The sequence below is a fragment of the Bemisia tabaci genome, chromosome 8, assembly GCF_918797505.1.
Source record: "Bemisia tabaci chromosome 8, PGI_BMITA_v3".
In the NCBI taxonomy this organism is placed as follows: domain Eukaryota; kingdom Metazoa; phylum Arthropoda; class Insecta; order Hemiptera; family Aleyrodidae; genus Bemisia; species Bemisia tabaci.
Window position 1 is genome coordinate 6,897,187 of NC_092800.1, and position 14,596 is coordinate 6,911,782.

The window sequence follows — 14,596 nt, forward strand, 5'->3', positions numbered from 1 at the left end:
TCTATTGTGCTTGCACCGCGTGGAGGGCGAACGCCGGGGAAAAAACTTTCAGCCAAGCTCTAATCCATTATTATCAAACCTGAGACTGAAAAATAAGCTAAATAACTGCGGGAAGATTTTCAAGCGTTCACGGTTGCGCTGTTGTCAGATTTATGGTGGTTGTCACTCGAGACCTTACATTTCGACGGTGAAACTGCAGAAACACTTATCTATATTCGTGATGCTGCTAGACTATCCGTCATAATTTATTGTCTTAATGGGAAAATATTGAGCCTCATTTTGTCGGTCCTGCATGAAGGAACGCAACTCCACTCCAAGGTTGCAAAATTGACTCAAATACGCTTTAATTTTTTTGCAAGTGTTTACCTGCGCAGTTTTTTATAAACAGTAAGTTCGAAATGTACTGAACGTGCGTTACAATAAAAGCTCAACACTCCAACAATTCATATATCAATATGTATCTCAATATTTCCAACTCACTGTCAATCAGTTTGCGCAGTTTTTGGTCAAAAATTGTCTGATTTTTGCTTGAGATCAGAGGAAAAATCAGTGAAATTTACAGTCAAAGACAAACGAGATTGTCTCGGTAAACTTTAAATTTCCGGAGGAAAATTTGGCAACATTCAAATACAGTTACGCTCTTTCGTGAGTGAAACGACAGTTCCTTGAAAACATCCCTGATTTTTCCTCTCTGTGTGAAAAGTATTCTGTGAAAGCTTCGAACGATAGAATTTCTAATGGACATACAGTAAATATTTTGTGGAAGATGCACGTAACGCCATGACCGGACATTTTGTTCGTCGTGAAACGTCGTGAAACGTCGTGTAAACGTCGAGGTTATGTGGCTGAACGTTTCCTTCTTGGAACGATCACGTCTGAAGTCTGGTTTATGTACAGGACATCGTCGATGCTCAAAAAGAAAAGGATCATATCTACTGGGAAATAATTTCTTATTCACAATCTCTCGTTTCAAGAAACGATCGTCAAAAATATTCAAGTGTATTTCAGTTCAATTTAGTTTTCGCATCGATTGAAAATTCTCTGGAATAGAGGCAGTGTTTAGCTCTAATGCACTCGTTTCCTTAAGAAGGAGACGAGAAGAAAATTGCCATCTCACCCATACTACGCTCTTTCTATTCACGATTATGCTGGAATATAAAGAAATTCCAATAAATTTGACTGGGGAGGCAACGCCGCTTTCAGCTCGCGCCTAATCGAGCGGAGCCTTTTCAGCCTTTCATAATGCGCAAATTAATACGAAACCATTAGCCCTGTCTTAGTCAATTAGAATTTTCCCCCTCTTTTCTTAGATTGTAAAATTAAATAAAACATTTATAGATATTCGGCGGGAAACTCGCACTCCGAGAATTTTAAGCCCTGTCGGTTCTAGAATCAACGTTGCCGGAAGATAATGATACAGGTTTTAAAATTACAAAAGGAAAATTCATATCGAAGCAAGATACACACGGGTGAATACGCGTGTGAAATATTGAGAGGAGATAAAGGGGACTAAACTCCATTGGCGGATCCAGCAAATTGGCAACATTGTCTTTTCTCCATTTAAACCTATGAAATGTATCGATTCTTGGAGGGACCAGTGCTCCGACAAAATCGATTATTTAGCACAGGTTTGAATGGAGGAAATCCGGTGTTGCCAAATTGCTGGATCCGCCTCTTCAAGAAGGTTGTTCAAGAATTAATCCTCAGTTTTACGTTTTAGAATTCTAAGCTTTGGTATTGCAATAGAATAGCTTGAATATATTTGTAACAAAATGAAAAATATGAATAGAGAGTAAAAGTGGCAATAGATGTACACTGCCCTTCCTGAGGAAAAATTCCGTATGAGCCTCTAGGAGTTGAAAAATTTGCCTTAATAAAACGGTACTTATTGAAAAAAGTAAAGACAGTTTTTCCTTGAAATTTTCACAAACTTTAAATCAAGTTGCGAATGAAATTCTCCAAAAAGATTAGAAGAAAAATATCCAAAAGTTTCCCCGAAAAATCGTATTTCATCGAAAGAAATTTGGAAACGTCGGAAGACTCATATGACGTTTCTTTCCAGTATGGCAGTGCAAGTGTGCAGGTGTACTTTCAGGTGCAGATGCACCAATGTACTGCACTATCCCTCAGGAAAACTAGATTTTCTTACTACTCCCCCTCCCCCGCCCCCAAAACGTCATTGTTCCTTAATTTAATATCCGATGTCAAATGAGCTTCACGTATTCTGCTGTAAGTGTACTGCGGTGTCGACAGTGCTGCAATATTTCAAGAGTTCTGCACTCACCCCATAAAATTACACCAATCAGGTTAAGCTTACTAAAGTTCAAAGCATTGACATTCGTGGTCCTTATCATCCTAGATTCTTATCAAATTCCAGGTGGTTATTTTATCTTTCAAACTGAGAAATCAACTTCACACAAATGGCTGAAGTTCTTTTGACCGTTCTAATGTACTATCACAAGAATTACAGCGCCTCGTGCGTTTTTTCAACCAGTCCGCCTTCAATAGTTGACTAGGCAATGTCAGCGACTTGGGAGTTCGAATAGTTGCGTGTAACAGATTGGTCATATCGTTCACTTTATTCGGTAGCCGACAGCAATTCTTACACCGATTACAGTATTGCACGTTCATTTTTGCATGAGGGACCATTTACTGAATTCAAAATTGAATTAAAATGTACGGTAAATATGAAGGAAATGCACTACTTATTTAATATCAGCAGTGATCAAATCGAAGGGAATTGATGTCGTTTCCCTAAAGAGGGCACCTAACTCCATTTTAACGTTGCAAAAATGTGACGCAAATAATTAAACATTTTGACAGAATAAAACTTTGCCGTCTCTGTTTCAACGTTTGCTAATTTCTGTATGTTATCAACAGCAAATTGGTTATGTTTTCTGTCAGTAATGTCAAAAAGTGTCTAGTGGCAAATTTTTAACGTCGAGATGTAGTTCCGTTCTCTTCTCTTTGCCTTTAAAATCACGAAAATTTCAACCAGACGAACCTCGCCGGATCTATTTTATTCCATTCTAGGGGCTACGCCCTCTGACAGCTTTACGGTCCAGCTCCCGAAGCGCTTTGCTACTTGGGCGTTATGTGTTTAATATTACTCTTATGATTTACATCATAGAGTGAGCTTTATTTTGAGAACTAAATCTATCTACTAACTAAAGTAACCTCTCCTAATGGAGAAAAGGCCTTGCCCTCAACGGGTGTAATGGGCTATTATTAAGGACATTATTATTACATTACATACATTCCATTATATTATTGGGAAAATAACAACTTAATTTGGGGAAAGGCTGCAAAATGGGCCTCGGTCTCGCAATAGCAGAGAATCGACGACTCATTTTTATTCAATTTTGTTTCCGGTTGATAATGGAATTGTAATATTTCGAAACGTTCCGGTTTTTCTTTCGATTTGTCCACCTTTTGCAGCCTTTCCCCAAATTATAGTTTTTATTATGTGTTTTTGGCTGATTAAGTTGTTCTTCATTCTATATTATTAAGGACACAAGATTTACCTAATTTGCTCATTTAATTCTTCATAAAAAATTAACGCCTTTTTTATCGCGCGGCAACATCGGACGGGATACCCCCAGCTTTCACCCTTCATCAAAACTTGTAAATGAGGCGGGCTTTATTCAAACAAGTTGCATAAAAAGCTGGGAGGAAATCTCTGAAAGAAGAGCGGGCAGGTACATCGGGGATGGATAAATCTTCTGGTCCGCGTTGATCTGCAAAGTGTGGATATTCGCAGCATAAATGAAACTCGCAAATGTATTCCGAGAACTGTGTTGCGGTGCTTTATGAAAAGGGGGATTTAGGAATTCTGAACCTTTCAACGGGGAAGGAAACACCCTTGCTTAATAAGAGATTGCTGTAGCGCTCGAGTTTAACGTAAGAAGATTTTGATTTTCTACTTCATTTTTTTCCATCACCGTTCTCCCCTCCTCTGAGCTTTTAAAAATAAGGTGTTTTAATGAAAAAATAAATGAAAATTACTCTCAACGTCGGATAGTAGTGGGGGTGTCGGAATCTAGTAAACATTATTCATCATTCTGCCCCTTCAGATTTTGCTTCTTAACGTGTTTTTCTCCCTTTTCATGGAATTCAGGGTCTTATTGGCATTATTGTCCAAGGGTGCACGGAGAAAAAAAAACACGGTTATTCGACGGTTACCACGGTAATAATGTCACACGGGATTCCACGGTAGTGGAACCGTGGATTTTGGTAATATTATTGATGAGCACAGTAGCATAACCATGCTCATAATAGTATGTCTGTGCCCACAGTAATATTACGGTGAACACGGTCATATCACCGTGCTCATCGTTGCAAGAATCAAAATCCACGGTTATACTACCGTGGAATCCCGTGTGACATTTCTACCGTTGTAATGGTAGAATAACTGTGGTTTTTTTATTTATGTGTCACTGTGACACCATTTTTATAAGCGTATAATTCCACATTTCCCGGACGAAGCAAAACTTAATTACAAGGTTGGTAAATTGACACGAACCATTCAATTTTTTACCAAAATGTACCAGTGCAAATATACTCCAAAATGTCTCTGATTTTCCCATGAGATCGGAAGGGAAATCAGTGAAAATTTCAGTTAGAAATGCCCAAAATTGTCCTGGTCAAAATGCAATTTATGAGCGGAAATTCGGCAACATTGGAATGTAGTTACATCTTTGTAAGGAAAACGACGCATTAGTCATACTCTAGGAAAAATGTGATTAGATTCTAGAAGAATTTTGAAAATTTGAATTTGCCACCGGGCAAATTACCTCTTGAATTAAGAAGGAGAGTGCATTTCCAGCATAAAATGACGCGTAAGTTTCAAAAGTCGCTTACATCTAACAGAAACCTGCCTTATTCAAATCCTTGATTCAAGATGAAATTTTCTTATCCGGAAATTCAAGGACATTAAGTTAAGTGAAATTTTTTCCCAGTCCACCATATTTTCCTCAATATATCATCGTTCAACGGATCTCATCCAAGTTTTTAGGAAACTGATTTCCTTATAATTTTGCTTTGGAGAGTTCCTCGTCATAGTTAGTATTAATGCATGTGCATTTGACTCCTTCCTATGCATAAAATTTCACTCTTCGGAATTATCACTCCTCCGATTATTAGTTATTTATACTTCTACTTTTTACGCCTTACAACCTCCACACACACAACCTTGTGTTCTTTTGACAGGAGTACGCATATTTTACAATATTTTAGATCCCAAACCCACTACTACTCTTTGCGGAGCACGAGGCCTTTAAGTTTGAGGTGTCATAAACGGGAGGGGAGGGGGGAGAAGAAGAAAAATTAGTGAGATTTTCAGTCAGAAATTTTCAAAATTCTCCCGGCTAAAATGCAATTCGTGCGTAAAAATCTGGCAACATTGAATTGCAGTTACGTTCACGGAAAAAAAATTGCTGGGCTATATAGTCAAGCCGCCTGTTCCGGCTCAGAGGCCGATAGTTTCGGGTGCTGGAGCCGTAGCTTCGACTGTTCCGAGTGCTACGCCGGGAACTTTCGGCCTTCGAGCCCGGAACGCAAACGGTATGTCTAAATAGCCCGTAACAGGTGTCTACTAAAACAGGCTGGTCAAAAATCAGTACTTTTACAGTACTTTTTCAGTACACTCCCAAGAAATTCAGTACCCCCCTTTATAGAAAAATTCAGTACTTTTTCAGTACCTTCGTTTGACGAAATCCGAAAAATTTCAAAAATGTGAATTTCTCGCTCTGACTGTGTCAAAAATGACAAAAAATGAAAAAATGCCGGACCTTCTAACGAAATTTCCGTACTTTTTCAGTACTTCCGGACCGCCCTTAAAAAATCAGTACTATTTTCCGGACTTGTAGACACCCTGCCGTAAGTACGGCTTGCACAGAGCGGCTTGCAGTTGCGGCTTGGGAGTTTTTTTTTTTTTTGTGCAGAAGAAAAATAAGTGGGATTTTCAGTCAGAAATTCTCAAAACTCTCTCGGTTGAGATGCAATTCGTGCGCAAAAATCTGGCAACATTGAATTGCAGTTACGTTCCTCCGTGGGAGAAACGCCGAAATGTGTTTCGATAAACAAGGTTAAAAAAAGAAACATAGTATTTGTGCACGTACCGTGTGGAAAACTGACCAATGACACGGTTATTTGTCTAGTCCTCAGGTCGAAAGAAATCCCTGGAGGAAGAACACTGTTAAATCTCGTCGGAGTCGCGGCGAAAGGTAAAAGGCTGCGTTAAAGTCCGAGCCAAGCCGGTGACTACGCGGCACCGAACACGTGAGTCGGAGGGCGGGGATCCGGACCCTCGGGACGGGCCGAAACGCAATAAACTAGCCGACGAAAAACTTCGGTCAATTCCAGAGCGGAACCGGAAATGAACGGATAGACGGAAGCGGAAAAGAGCGGATGGACGTGTCCGAGGAACGCGGAGGAGCCTTGGAGGAAAGCCGGGGAGAAACTGAGGAAATCCGCGAGGAGGGAAAGCGGGCGAGGGTCGGGAGCTAGTCCCCGGGAACCCCGCCAGAGCGCGCGCGGTGGCGGCGTCCTGCGCAGGACGCGCGCCTAGCCGGGCGTAGCTGCCGCATTTTTCGCGGAAATCGGCTCTTTCGGGGTTTTTGGGTGGACAGACACTGTTCCAAGTAGCATTCTTGAACGGAAAATCGCTGCATTTGGAAATTAAGTTATGATTTCTAAACGATTTTTTGGCGATTTTATGACGATAAAATCGCTAGGATCACCAACTTCTAAGCGATTATCCTCGACCATGTGGCAATTTTATTTCTATGAGATCGCGTTACATTAAATCGAAATTTTAACTGAATTTATCACGATTTTTTTATAACATTGCGATATCGTGATTTTTTGGCAAAATACGATGAAATCGCAATTTTTTGTAATTTCTTATCCGATGGTATTGCAATAAATCGATCTCGATATAATCAGGGTACATTCTCCGATCAAATCTGACTCAAAATGTAAGTCTCCTAACACATGCCCGAAAAGGCTGAGTTAGAGATAGTAAGGAGGACGCGAGAAAAGAAAGGGAGGAGGTGAAAGAAATGGCAAATGATCAAGAGAATGAAGAGGAATTCGGAAGATGGAAAGGAAGGAGGCGCTGAATGAGAGGCTGATGATGGAGAAGAAAGAGAAGAGGAAGAGGAAGAACGAGAAGCAATAATTGGAGAAGAAGAATAAGGAGAAACAATGGAGAAGAAGAGGAGAAGCAATTGGAGAGAAGACTAAGAAGAAGCAATTGGAGAAGAAGGCAGAAGGATAAGAAGTAAGCAATTGGAGGAGAGGAGGAAAAGGAAGAAGAAGAAGCAATTGGAGGAGAGGAGGAAAAGGAAGAAGAAGAAGCAATTGGAGAAGGAGAATAAGAGGAGGAAACAGAAGAATAAAAAGAAGAAGTAGAAGAAGAAGAGGAGGAGGAAGAAGAAGGAGTAAAAGTAATTGTAGAAAAAGAAGAAGAAGAGAGAAGATGAAGAAAGTAAAAACTATGTAATCCTTTGATAAGGATTAATTTACAAAGTTATACTGCTGACTTTTACTTGAGGTTGACAAGACTTGTCCTTTTCAAGATGCTACTTGAAGGATCTCCTTGGACATTCCTTAATCACAATGTAAACGAAAGAAAGGAAAGAAAAAGGAAAGAGGAAGGAAGGAAAGGATCTGTTTGAAGAACGATCTGCGAATATGACCCTTAACCTCAAAAGATGCTTGCCTGAGTTCCTTCCTTCTTGATTTCTTTCCAAAAGATGAGGGTAGTTATTTCTGAACATTATAACATTTCGTCGTTTCCTGGACAAAGAAACGTAATTCCATTCCAAGGTTGCAAAATTGACTCATAAAATTCAATTTTTTACAAGAATATACCTGTGCGATTTTGTCCAAAATTTGCCTGATTTTTGCATGAGATCAGATGAAAAATCGGTGAAATTTTTGTTCGGAAATTCGCAAAATTCCCCCGGTAAAAATGAAATTTTTGAGAGGGAATTTGGCAGCATCGAAATTTAGTTACGTTCTTTCGTGGGGAAACGAGGATTTCCCGTCACCATTTGGCATGTGCGGTGCCGAATCGCGAGGAGGGGTTGAACGAAGAGGGGGCTCAGTCGGTGTTTAGGTTTTACACCAAAGAAGCGTCCTCCCTATAAGCTAATTTTCGAGCAGAAACACAATTAACGACGCCTTCTCATTCTTGAGTCCGGATAGCGCGGAGGGTGAAACTTCAGTCCCGCTCTTGAGAACATCGCGGCTCGCGTCACCAAAATATTCAGTTTCATCTCTCGTAATAGTCACGGCTCACAGTCATGGAACGAGCTAATAGATGAGGTCGGACATGAATTTTATGGCTAAAAATTCAAATTTTGATGTTTATTTAGTCACAAATTCAATTTCAAGAGTTTTCATGGAAGGAAATTTCACAAATAATACAATAAAACCACTCTTGAACTTTTTTGTTTCATATTTTCGAAATTATAAGCTTTCAAAGTTTTCAAATTTTGTCCGACTCCTCTTATTGACTCCGTCCAGAGTACGGCGCACAGTGAATCGAGTCAGCAGGAGAGGTCGGACTAAATGTGGAAACTTTAAACGCTTATAACTCCGTTTAAACAAAATTTTGAGATTTTAAAAAGTGGTCCCATTGGTTTCCTCGTGAAATTTTTTTCTGTATGCACCCCTTGCAATTTAAAATGTGACGAAATAAACATCAAAATTTGAAGTTTCAGTCAAAAAGTACATGTTTGATCTCTCTAATTGACTCGATCCACTGTGCGGTGCCACAAATTGTCGGTCTCGTTAGGCTATATTAGGATTCTTGGTTGCTCCTCTGATGTATGATTTAGCGCTGAGTTCCGGAGGATCCAGAGGAGTTTCTAGAATAACTTTCTTTTATATAATATGTAATATAATATCGACGGTGTAAGTCGGCAATCACATAACTCGGTTTGCGACGTCGCAGACTTCCTATCATACTTAATTTTTTAAACGGAATACTACTTAACGGCAACTCTTTAAGACTGCCGTGATTTTTTGCGTTGTGCGAAGAAAATTCTACAAAAACTTCAAGGAATGATGTCATTTTGTTCTCTTTCAAAAAAAATAACTTAGAGGCGGAGATTTTCAGACACCGCAAACGAGTTATGTGATTGCCGACTTACACCGTCGATATGTAATAAAGTTCTAAATTCTCTCATTTAAACGATGAAAATGTCAATATTTTTATACCAGCTCGGTTCTAAAGCTCTAACAGACCGATTTTCATGATTTTTGCGCCTGTCGATAGGAGACAATCCCCAGACTAGCCCCTTTCTATTTAGATTAAATCACGAGCTCTTGTAGCGTGGCTTAAACGACATGAAGACCCTTCCGGAGGCTGGGCCGCGTAACTTTCAGAGTGCGTGCACGGGCGCACTCTCTCGTAAAGAGCGACGCCAAAAACGACCGTTTTTTGGCACAATTTGGGCCAGAAGGGATTTTTCTGAAACCGGGCCCAAACGATACCTTATGATACCCTAAAACTCTGGTAAAAATTTTAGCTTGAGTATACGCACGGTTTTTGAGAAATGAGGGGGCAAAGTTGCCAAATCGCCATCATTCTGGACAGCATTTCTACAGCAAAAAGACGGGAAAAATGGACGAAAATAGTTACACCTTTGATGGGTTTCGGCTGTAAATGTTCTCATTGGGCCCCCAAGCATTTAACTGTGTTCAGTTTCAAAAATTTTGGTCGCACAGTGGTCCAAAATGGGGGGAAATCGTCGACAAATCAGGATTCTTTGTCAAATTTTTAGAAATGGAAGTAAAATTGTCGGTCTGCTGCAGTTTTCATGGCTAACAATGTTCGTATCGGTCATCAATGCATGACATTGTGTTCAGCTTCACAAATTTACATCGCACAGTGGTAAAAAATGGGGGAATTAGTGGACAAATTAAGATCCTCTGTCAAACTTTTTAAAAATGAAGTGAAACTGTTGGTCCCCGGTAGAGTTTAGATCCCGGAAAAATTCATGTTTTTAATTTTTTTAATTATTACTACATGTCAGACCATATTGTTTATAGAACTTTGTTAAGGAATAGACTTTGTAGCATTATCTCAATAAAATATGAAAACTTTCAGAAATTTAAAAAAAAGAAGGAAAAATGGAGAGAAAAAATTAGAAAAAGATTTAAATAGTCAAAAAAAGAATTTAAAGAATCGCTCTTTTATCAACTGCGATGGAACCAGCAGGCCTGTTTCAATCAGTGGCAGGCGTGAATAATCGATTATTGATATTTTCCCATTTGAAGCTATGGTAAAGAATCGATTTTTAAGTCGTTCGGTGTAAGCAACCGGTTTATCGATCCGTTTCCATAGGTTTCAATGAGAGATAAATCGATACATCGCAAAACCACGCCACTGGTTTCGATCGAATCGCGTCCCCGCTCCACCCAGCTCGGTCTAATTATTCCTCCAACCGAGACAGTCCCCGGAAAACATCCCGATAAAAATTTGAATGGGAGTCGTGTCAATTCAGGGATGAAATTAGCACCCCCGCCGAAACCGAATTGAAAGTTTCCCGGCTGGCGCACCCCCACCGACCAACTTCCGAGACGACGTCGCTTGGTCGACATAAGGCGTAACTACACATTGAGATGAGCCCGGAAAAGCATTGAGTTGTATGGACGACAGGGCTCATTGCAGAGTGGAGTTACGCTCTTATGTCAGGGGAGCGACGACGAGACGACCATCGAAGAGCGAAACTAATTTCCCTGATTTTGAACAGCTTCAGTCACCTGCTCGAGCTAATCTCATTAAGAAATGAGAGTGAGACGTAAAGCTCTGCCCAACTTCCGGCAGGACTCCAACGTTGCCTCTCCGCCTCGAAATGTTAACGTTTTTCGCGATGGACCGCATAGGCCAAACGAAAAATGGCCGAAAAATTATTTAGTTTAATATAAAACACCATATTTTTAATATAGAAATAAAATAAAATGTAATAATTGTTCAAATAAAAACTGTATAAGAGATAGCTTCCGACTATATAAAAGTAACCCAATCTACTAAAGTTGTTGGTGAGCGTACGCCCCGTGCGCCCCCCCTCCCCCGTTCGTCCAAAAAAGAAGGAAGAAAAGAGAAAGGAACGGAGGAAAGAAGAAGGAAACACGCCTACATTTGGCAATCATTCATTACGATTTTGACTCAAACTGCAACTGAGATGCTTTTAAAATTCCAAAATTTTCTGGAGGAGCCCCCCCCCCCCCCCCACTTTTAAAGCGTCAGGATCCGCCGATGATGGACCACAAGATAGGGTTCGATGTCGAAGTATTTTTACAGTTTATTTGGTCCTGGGTTCCCGGGAAAAATTTGAAACATTTAAAAACTTAATTATAAGGTGTATAATTACGCAAAAATTGGGATGTCAGTTTCTTGATCTCATCATTATGAAAAGGATTAAATTTTTCTGCGAGGAATTACTATTTCTACTTTATCTACAGAAGAATCTATCTGCAAAGGGAAACTAATGGCACATGTGATGTTCCTTAAATGAGCGAGAAATAATAGTTCCTCATTGCTAAGTATAGTTTGAACGTTCCTATACCAGAAGGCATCTTTTGGTCTCTTAAGTCAAAGTCAAATTTTTAATCAGAATTAGTCTAACTGCATTTTGTGTTGCCTTTTATCCTCTTGGTTTTTCTATCTTTCTTTCTTTCTTTTCTTCTTTCTTTCATCAGAGACCTCAACGATTTATCGCTTCTAAAATGCCATGCTATGGAATATAGAGGTGCGCCTAGGAGAGAGGTTTTTCCAACATTCCAAGATAAATTATACGTATAATAGTTATAAAATTTGAATATTTTACGGATTCTTATGATGGAACCCATTGATCGATTCATAGTCTCCCACCATACACGTTAATACTCAAAAATTCAGAGTTTTTCTTTCTTTCGTCGCGTTTTCTTTGCTTTGAAATATCTTCAGTGATAATTCACAGCTTTTTCACTACGAGAATTTTGCATGTATAACTCTTTCCCAGCGGAGCAATAGGAGGGTCCGGTGTAGAACATTACATACCAGACTTTCTCTCATCGCGAAAGGCGTCTAGAATCAATGTATGAGTATGCAACTCACATTTTAAGAGAGCGATAGACGTACGCGAAGCTTCCGGTACATCTTAAAATGAACAGAAAGAATTTATGTACCAGAATATTATTCCACATAAAAGCTGCGTTCCTGGAATATTTACTCCACCGCGATAAGAGGAACCCTCTAAAAACCGTCCTTCAAACTTGCTATGAGCACATCAAAGGTCAAGTAAGCAGTATTCAGCGGATAGGAGCCAAGTGATGAAGACTTGACAGGGGCAAAAAATAAATTCGAAGTTACATTCCTCTGTGAGCTTCAATGTGAGGATTAAAGTACTCACATTAGAAAATTGAAATTTAATTTCTATTTAAATCTTACATGATCTCATTTTAACGCTGCCCAACTTAAGTTACCGAAACTCATAATATTTTAAAAGATGAAGTCCTCTGAAACATCTGCTGCTAAGAAAGAAAGTAATAAAACAACTCAGAGCATTTTGTTTATTTGGAACACAACACGAAAGCGCGTGTTAACTAAACACAAGGGTGTGTGTTGGATAGCATAGCGTGTAACTCAGGACAAAAATGCCAACTGAGCAAACCACTGAGTTCATTTTTAACGGTACAGGAAACATGAAGTATTATATTCTTCCTAAGTTGATGATGGAAGTTTCAAAATAAGTATCTTCGATTGCAATGTTGCATTTTTTCTAGCATATATCACTCTTTTACAAAAAGAGCGATCCCTTTTTTCCCCCAAAGTTTCCTCTGATTCAATAATCATCCCACGAAAATATTTCGTACAAATATTGGTCAGAAAAATTCGTTCATCAATCTTTGAAAAATAAAGTAAACATGTGAATTTTGAAAAAACTCCAATCGAGTTACGCGTCTATTTGATAAAATCCCAGCAATAGGAGTTACACTGTTAAATATTTTGAAGTGAAATTCGGTGCTGGGTTGTATATTGCAGTATAGCACCCAAAGAACCCGAGTGATAAGAATGGCGAGTAAAATCTACACTTTTTTCGGAGTGACTTTTACTCTTTACTTAACGGAATCTCTTTTCTGGGAAGTGTCCTGCCCTTTTGTGGAGCGGATTCCAGTGGCGTGGCGTGCTTTGCGATGTATCGATTGATATGCCACTCAAACCTGTGAAAAGAGATCGATTATCAGGGTGTTCGCAGCGAACACCTTAGTAATCGATTCTTTACCATAGCTTCAAATGGCAAAATATCGATAATCGATCATTCACGCCACGCCACTAGATTCCACTTTGCATTTACACCGATTAGGTTCTTTTGGCACTATATACACTCCAGAATGAGTCCTGCACCGAATTTGTCTCCTCGTTTTCTATAAGTGTGTTCTAGGCATGCGAACGACAGCTTCAGGTTTAATAATTGCCAAAAACACACAGTAGGTAACTCAATCTCTAAATATACAACTATATCGACGCGTAGGATCTATTATTGCCTACTCGTGCAAATGAAGGAAAACCATGATATGTTGCTCATCTAAAACTCCATACTTAAAGTATGCAGCGTCGTGGGTCTTCATTTTATTTGATCAGGCATGAACAGCTACTTCATAAGTCAAAATAGTCCACAAGTTCGTCGAAGAGAACATTTTTAGGTTTACTGCACTTTTTGCAGTTTAGTTAATCCAAGAGCATTCCCAACCAACTACTGTTTCTACTACTGTGGAATATACTTGACATGCCGGCCGCGAGTTATACCCTCAGATCGAGTTACTTTCCAGTGTCGCCGAATACAGTGTAAAAATCTCTCCCACTGCACATCCTTACCCTGAGAATATGCATTAATGACTGCCGCAGGGAGATGGACCTCATTTTACGGAGGTCCCTCAATAAAGACAGCATTTTTGTCAATTTTGGCACAAAAATCGGGTACTTGAGTTTTTGATGAAAAACGCTTAATAGGACCCAAGAATAGTTGGATGCGGTTTAGTTCATTTTTCCGTGAATAAAATGCGTACATTTTTTTATTAATCCTTCAGTTTTAAACTCAAATCATTACAGATTAAAAGTAAAACAGCTGGACCACATTTTGCAATAAGGAACCACTATTTCTGGCTCATTTTATAAACAGCATATATGCCACTGGTTTCCCTATGCAGAAAGGTGCTTTTCTGGAAAGGACAGAGATAGTGGTTCCTTATTGCAAAATGCAATCCAGCTATTCTCAAAGAAAAAGGTTTTTGAAAATTTGCAACCCTTAAGTGTCATAGCAACCTTTAACCTAGTACCACCGGATAATTCGAGCTCACAGATTGGCTCCCTTTTCGGGCCCAAGAGCTACATGACCTGATAAATCCTAACCTCCAAATTTTCGAGTTGTCCATACTCTCCCTATGAAGGTACTCCAGTCGAAATGTGTCTTTTTGATCTACTCCGCCGAATCGGGCGTCTCCCCGGACACGATCGACAACACCGCAACAACTCGGAACCAAGAAGCGAGGCGGGTCGCTAAGGAGTCGCCCCGAAGACACGACGGGAGGGGCGCCCCTC

At 39.7% G+C, this 14,596-nt stretch overlaps 1 protein-coding gene across 1 annotated transcript in view; it reads right to left on the reverse strand.

Moving 5' to 3' along the window:
* LOC140225303 (uncharacterized) overlaps nt 1-6,467 on the reverse strand; it is a gene marked incomplete in the record, with an annotated part of 187,734 nt that extends 181,267 nt beyond the window's left edge. Inside the window, 1 exon segment of the mRNA XM_072303742.1 lies at nt 6,120-6,467.
* Nucleotides 6,468-14,596: the final 8,129 nt, after the last annotated feature.